Source organism: Pantherophis guttatus, chromosome 14 (assembly GCF_059756535.1).
Source record: "Pantherophis guttatus breed Tessera chromosome 14, ASM5975653v1, whole genome shotgun sequence".
NCBI classification, from domain to species: Eukaryota; Metazoa; Chordata; class Lepidosauria; order Squamata; family Colubridae; genus Pantherophis; species Pantherophis guttatus.
In genome coordinates, this window is record NC_142076.1 from 17103799 (window position 1) to 17110600 (window position 6802).

Genomic DNA, 6802 nt, shown 5'->3' on the forward strand with positions numbered 1-6802 from the left:
AAATCTAAATCTAGTACATTGACTCTATAAATCTAAATCTAAATCTAAATCTAAATCTAAATCTAGTACATTGACTCTATAAATCTAAATCTAAATCTAAATCTAGTACATTGACTCTATAAATCTAAATCTAAATCTAAATCTAGTACATTGACTCTATAAATCTAAATCTAAATCTAAATCTAGTACATTGACTCTATAAATCTAAATCTAAATCTAAATCTAAATCTAGTACATTGACTCTATAAATCTAAATCTAAATCTAAATCTAGTACATTGACTCTATAAATCTAAATCTAAATCTAAATCTAATACATTGACTCTATAAATCTAAATCTAAATCTAAATCTAAATCTAGTACATTGACTCTATAAATCTAAATCTAAATCTAAATCTAAATCTAAATCTAGTACATTGACTCTATAAATCTAAATCTAAATCTAAATCTAAATCTAGTACATTGACTCTATAAATCTAAATCTAAATCTAAATCTAGTACATTGACTCTATAAATCTAAATCTAAATCTAAATCTAATACATTGACTCTATAAATCTAAATCTAAATCTAAATCTAGTATATTGACTCTATAAATCTAAATCTAAATCTAAATCTAGTACATTGACTCTATAAATCTAAATCTAAATCTAAATCTAAATCTAAATCTAAATCTAAATCTAAATCTAAATCTAAATCTAAATCTAAACCATATTTTATCAACAAGAATAAAATGCAAAACACAGGAAACTGGAAAACACATATCCAACAGTAACAGAAACAAAAACAAAAAAAAAATTGCGTCCAAAAAGAAATAACCCAAACATCGAACATTGAACATACCAAAAAATCCACCCCAGCTGGATGTTGGAAAGAATCTGAATTGTACACATCATGGACATACGAAACACAGACTCTTAGAAGATCTGTTCTGGAAGTTGACGAAAAACCAAGAACCACTTCCGTATCATTCCCAAGAAAATGTCACGGATATATTTATGATGTCCCTAGAAATGAAACTTCGGAGACATTACAGGAAGTCCTTGACAGACGACCCCAGTTGGGACAAGAATTTCCATTGCTAAGCAAGCGCGTTGTTAAGGGAATCTGTCATGCCTCGTTTTAATTGTTAAGCGAATCACTGCATTGTTAAGCGAATTGTCAGGACCATGGACAGCGGTCAGGGAGTTAGTCCCTTTCAAACTAACGTTTCTCAACTGTAGCAACTTTTAAGACCTGAGGACATCAACTCCCAGAATTCTGTGTTGTTCGGTTTGTTAAATCTTCAAGAAGTGTGTAGAACAGGGTTGACCAACCTTGGCAACTTTTAAGACCTGTGGACTTCAGCTCCCAGAATTCCCCAGCCAGCTCGGCTGCATCAATAGAGAATGGGATGTTTTACGGGGAATGGAGAGAGCTAAACACCACACACCAGCGCAGATGGCTGGGGAATTCTGGGAGTTGAAGTCCACAGGTCTTAAAAGTTGCCCAAAGTTGGGACATCCCTGCTCTAGACGCTTCTTGGAGATTTAACAAATCAAACAACACTGAATTGAGCCAGCCGTGTGCAGCAGCTGCCAAAAAAGTCAACACAGTTCTAGGCTGCATAAAGAGAGGGATAGAATCAAGATCACGTGAAGAGTTAATACCACTTTATAAGGCTTTGTTGAGGCCACACTTGGAATATGGCATCCAGTTTTGGTCGCCACGATGTAAAAAAGATGCGGAGACTCTAGAAAGAGTGCAGAGAAGAGCAACCAAGAGGATTAGGGGACTGGAGGCTAAAGATACGAAGAACGGTTGCAGGAACTGGGTATGTCTAGTTTAATGAAAAGAAGGACTAGGGAAGACATGAGAGCAGTCTTCCAATATCTCAGGGGCTGCCCCAAAGAAGAGGGAGTCAAGCTATTCTCCAAAGCACCTGAAGGCAGGACGAGAAGCAATGGGTGGAAACTCATCAAGGAGAGAAGCAACATAGAACTAAGGAGAAATTTCCCGACAGTGAGAACAATTAATCAGTGGAACAACTTGCCACCAGAAGTTGTCAATGCTCCATCCCTGGAGGTTTTTAAGAAGAGGTTGGACAACCATTTGTCTGAAGTGGTGTAGGGTTTCCTGCCTAAGCAGGGGGTTGGACTAGAAGACCTCCAAGGTCCCTTCCAACTCTGTTGTTCTAAGTTCTAAAATTCTGGAAGTTGAAGTCCACCTATCTTAAAAAGTTTAAGGAAACGCTGCTTTAAAAAGTAAAACTCGATACCGTAGAGGAGCAGGACGATGGGATTGAAAGCCCCTCTTTTTTTGGAGTTGCAAGCTGCAACTCCACCCGCTTGCTTCCTCCGAAAAGGCAACAGCAGCATCCACTCAAATTCGTGAGGAACAGCAGAAGGTTTGCACAGCCTACGACCAGCCACAGAGGAAGCCCTGAGGGGCTCGGTCTTTCTTGCTCATTTCGAGGGTTAGGCATTTCTCAAAACGGTCCATCAAAGGCTGCAAATGATCCCCCGAAGGAATACCAATGATGCCGCTTTGAAGGGGGAACAAAGCTCTTTTGAAGGAGGCTGGGATTGTCAATGCACAATTAAAAATTAACAACCTGTCCTGTGAGCTGGGAAGCAAAGTCAGGGGTGTGCCTGGCAGCCCTTAAGGGCCGAGAAGGTTCTCAACCCTCTTGAGGGCAGTGCTAAAGCTCTCTCTCTCTCTCTCTTTTTCTCTCTGTCTCCCTCTTTCTCTCGCTCCGTCTCCTCTTTTTCTCTCTCCGTCTCCCTCTTTTTCTCTCTCCTTCTCCCTCTTTTTCTCTCTCCTTCTCCCTCTTTTTCTTTCTCTGTCTCCCTCTCCCTGTCCTTCTTCTCTTTCCCCTTCCCCTCCCTCTCCTTCTTCTCCCTCTCCTTCTCTCTCCCTCCCTCTCCTTCTTCTCCCTCTCCTTCTCTCTCTCCCCTTCTCCTTTTCTCTCTCCTTCTTCTCCCTCCCCTTCTCTCTCTCTCTCCTTCTTCTTCTCCCCCTTCCCCTTCCCCTCCCTCTCCTTCTTCTCCCTCTCCTTCTCTCTCTCCTCCCTCTCCTTCTCCCTCTCTCTCCTTCTCTCTCTCCTTCTCCCCCTTCCCCTCCCTCTCCTCTCTCTCCCCTTCTCCTTTTCTCTCTCCTTCTTCTCCCTCCCCTTCTCTCTCTCTCCCTCTTCTTCTCCCCCTTCCCCTTCCCCTCCCTCTCCTTCTTCTCCCTCTCCTTCTCCTCCTCCTTGCCCTCCCTCTCCCTCTCCTTCTCTCTCCTTCTCTCTCTCCTTCTCCCCCTTCCCCTCCCTCTCCTCTCTCTCCCCTTCTCCTTTTCTCTCTCCTTCTTCTCCCTCCCCTTCTCTCTCTCTCTCCCTCTTCTTCTCCCCCTTCCCCTCCCTCTCCTTCTTCTCCCTCTCCTCCTCCTCCTCCTTGCTCTCCCTCTCCTTCTCTCTCCCTCTCCTTCTCCCCCTTCCCCTCCCTCTCCTTCTCTCTCCCTCTCCTCTTCTCTCCCCCCTCCCTCTCCTCCTCTCTCCCTCTCCATCTTTCTCTCCCTCTCCCCCCTCCTCTCTCATTTGATACCTACATTTTGCCAAAGGAAACATATCAGCAACTTGCACAAATCAGTTCCAAGGAACTATTTTCTTATTTCTCTATTGTAGCAGCTGCTTGACTAATTAATGACGGGCTGGAGTGGTTTCTGTTTGTTTTTAAGGATTCTCTACCCACCCACCCCTTCAATAAATAGCTGATATATTAAGCTGTAAATTGCTCTTAAATGCTAAAACGCCCCTTGTAGCTTAATAGTCGTGGTGTATAACAGAAATAGGGACTGTCAACAATTAGATCTTTTTTCTTCTGTTGAGTGGTGTCAGATCGAAACATGCATCATACTGAAGGGCGTGAAGAGGAATATTAGACCGCCAACTCGATTTGTCTTGTGCTTGGTGTCTCCAAGTAAGTGTGGCATTACTTACATTGCCTACATTAGAGGCCTCTGCAATTGTATTGACTCTACCTGTCAAGGCAAAAGACACACTGCTTTAATACTTAACAACTCTTTGTTCTCCTAATCCTCTTCTGCAAGTACTGTATGCCAGTGTATTCAATAGCCGGGCGAACTGAATTTGATCCGGCGGTGGGGCGTTTAGCTCTCTCCATTCCCCGTAAAACATCTGATATTCCCACCTGGCTTTACTATAAATCACAATCCTGCAAAGAACAACACGAAAGTTCCTGTTGTAAATGGGAATATTATACATTGTAATCTCTCTTGAATAGGGCACTGCTGCAGTCATCAATACAGACTGGCACAAAATAAGGATAATTCAGATTAGTGGCCTTAGGAGCAAATGCATTTTTTTTTTTTTACAAGCCCCTGAAAAGAGACAAACACACCAAAAAAGAATATGTTGACTGCATGGAGAGAAAGAGAGAGGGGGGGAGGGATAGAGAAGGAGGGAGGGAGGGAGGGAAGGAAGGAAGGAAGGAAGGAAGAGAGAAAAAGGGGGAAATGAACAGAAAGGAGAGAGAAAATGAATTAAAAAGAAAAAGAGGTTCAGAGAGAAAGAAGAAAAGAGGAAAGAGAAAGAGAAAGGCAGAAAGAGAGAAAAAGAACCAGAACGGAGAAAGAAAGGCAGAAAGAGAGAAAGGAAAGAAAGGATGTATCCTGGAATACAGTTCTGATTAATTGGATGCTGTGAGATCATAACTTCTTTAGTTTTTTCTCGGGAACAGATGTATAAGATTTTTTTTTTAAAAAAAAATCTATAAGGTAAAGGTAAAGGTTCCCCTCGCACATATGTGCTAGTCGTTCCCGACTCTAGGGGGCGATGCTCATCTCTGTTTCAAAGCCGAAGAGCCAGCGCTGTCGGAAGACGTCTCCGTGGTCATGTGGCCGGCATGACTCAACGCCAAAGGCGCACGGAACGCTGTTCCCTTCCCACCAAAGGTGGTGCCTATTTTTCTACTTGCATTTTTTAAGTGCTTTCGAACTGCTAGGTTGGCAGAAGCCGGGACAAGTCACAGGAGCTCACCCCATTACGCGGCACTAGGGATTCGAACCGCTGAACTGCCGACCTTTCGATCGACAAGCTCAGCGTCTTAGCCACTGAGCCACCACGTCCCCCCCAAAATGTATACAATGGTTGAATAGCAATGTCCAAGCAATGGAACACACCGGTCCAAAAATTACTAGCAAAACTCTTTATGTTGAAGGAGGTGTCGGAGCGGGTGGAAGTGAGGGGGGGGCAGCTTGGGAGTTTGCAGCAAGAAAAGGAAAAGAGTTTGAGGGGGCTAGAGGGGACCCAGAAGACCCCGGTGAGGGATAGAAGGGAAGAAGAGCCTTGGTAGTACAGGGGTTTAAGGCACCCTGTTATTAAGCTGGTTATTAAGACCAGCTGCCTGCAATTACTGCAGGGTTCGAATCTCGCCAAGGCTCAAGGTTGACTCAGCCTTCCATCCTTTCTAAGGTAGGTAAAATGAGGACCTGGATTGTGGGGGCAATAAGCTGACTTTGTATAAATATACAAAAGGATGAAGGCTATTGCTTAGCGCATTGTAAGCCGCCCTGAGTCTCCGGAGAAGGGCGGCATATAAATCAAATTAAAAAGAAAAAAGAAAAAAAAAAGAAAGCCACATCCTTGTTGAAAAACAGCCCCAAGGGGACCAAAGAAACGATCAGAGCTTTTCCCTCCCTCTTAACCAGGTGCATGAATGTAAACACGAGAAACGAGTGCGAATTTGTCTCTTTATCCAGCAGAGGGCAGGGTGGGTTAACTGAAGTCGAAACTCAGCCCCACAAATGCAGCATCTCTCTCTCTCTCTCTCCTCCCTCCCTCCCTCCCCCTCCCTCTCTCCTTCCCTTTCCCTCCCTCCCTCTTTCTCTCTCTCCCTCTCTTTCTTATGCGCGCACAAACACAACCCCTTCCATTATAGTTATGGAAATCTCTCCCCTCCCTCTCTCTTTCCCTTTCCCTCTCCCCCACTCTCCCCCTCCCTCCCTCTCCCTCCCCCTCTTTCTCTCTCCCTCTCTCCCCCTCCCTCTCTTTCCCTTTCCCTCTCTCCACTCTCCCCCTCTCTCCCTCCCTCCCTCTCTTTCTCTCTCCCTCTCCCTCTCCCCCTCCCTCTCTCTTTCCTTTTCCCTCTCTCCACTCTCCCCCTCTCTCCCTCCCTCCCTCTCTTTCTCTCTCCCTCTCCCTCTCCCCCTCCCTCTCTCTTTCCTTTTCCCTCTCCCCCTCTCTCCCCCTCCCTCCCTCCCTCTTTCTCTCCCCCTCTCCCCCTCCCTCTTTCCCTTTCCCTCTCCCTCTCCCCCCTCTCTTTCTCCCTCTCTTTCTCTCTCCCTCTCTCCCCCTCCCTCTCTCTTTCCCTTTCCTTCTCTCCACTCTCCCCCTCTCTCCCTCCCTCCCTCTCTTTCTCTCTCCCTCTCCCTCTCCCCCTCCCTCTCTCTTTCCTTTTCCCTCTCTCCACTCTCCCCCTCTCTCCCTCCCTCCCTCTCTTTCTCTCTCCCTCTCCCTCTCCCCCTCCCTCTCTCTTTCCTTTTCCCTCTCCCCCTCTCTCCCCCTCCCTCCCTCCCTCTTTCTCTCCCCCTCTCCCCCTCCCTCTTTCCCTTTCCCTCTCCCTCTCCCCCCTCTCTTTCTCCCTCTCTTTCTCACGCGCGCACACCCCTTCAATTATAGTTATGCAAATCTCTCCCCCTCCCTCTCTTTCCCTTTTCCTCTCCCCCACTCTCCCCCTCACTCCCTCTCTCTTTCTCTGTCCCTCTCTCCCTTTCCCTTTCCCCCCTCTCTCCCTCCCTCCCTCCCTCTCTTTCTCACGTGCGCACAC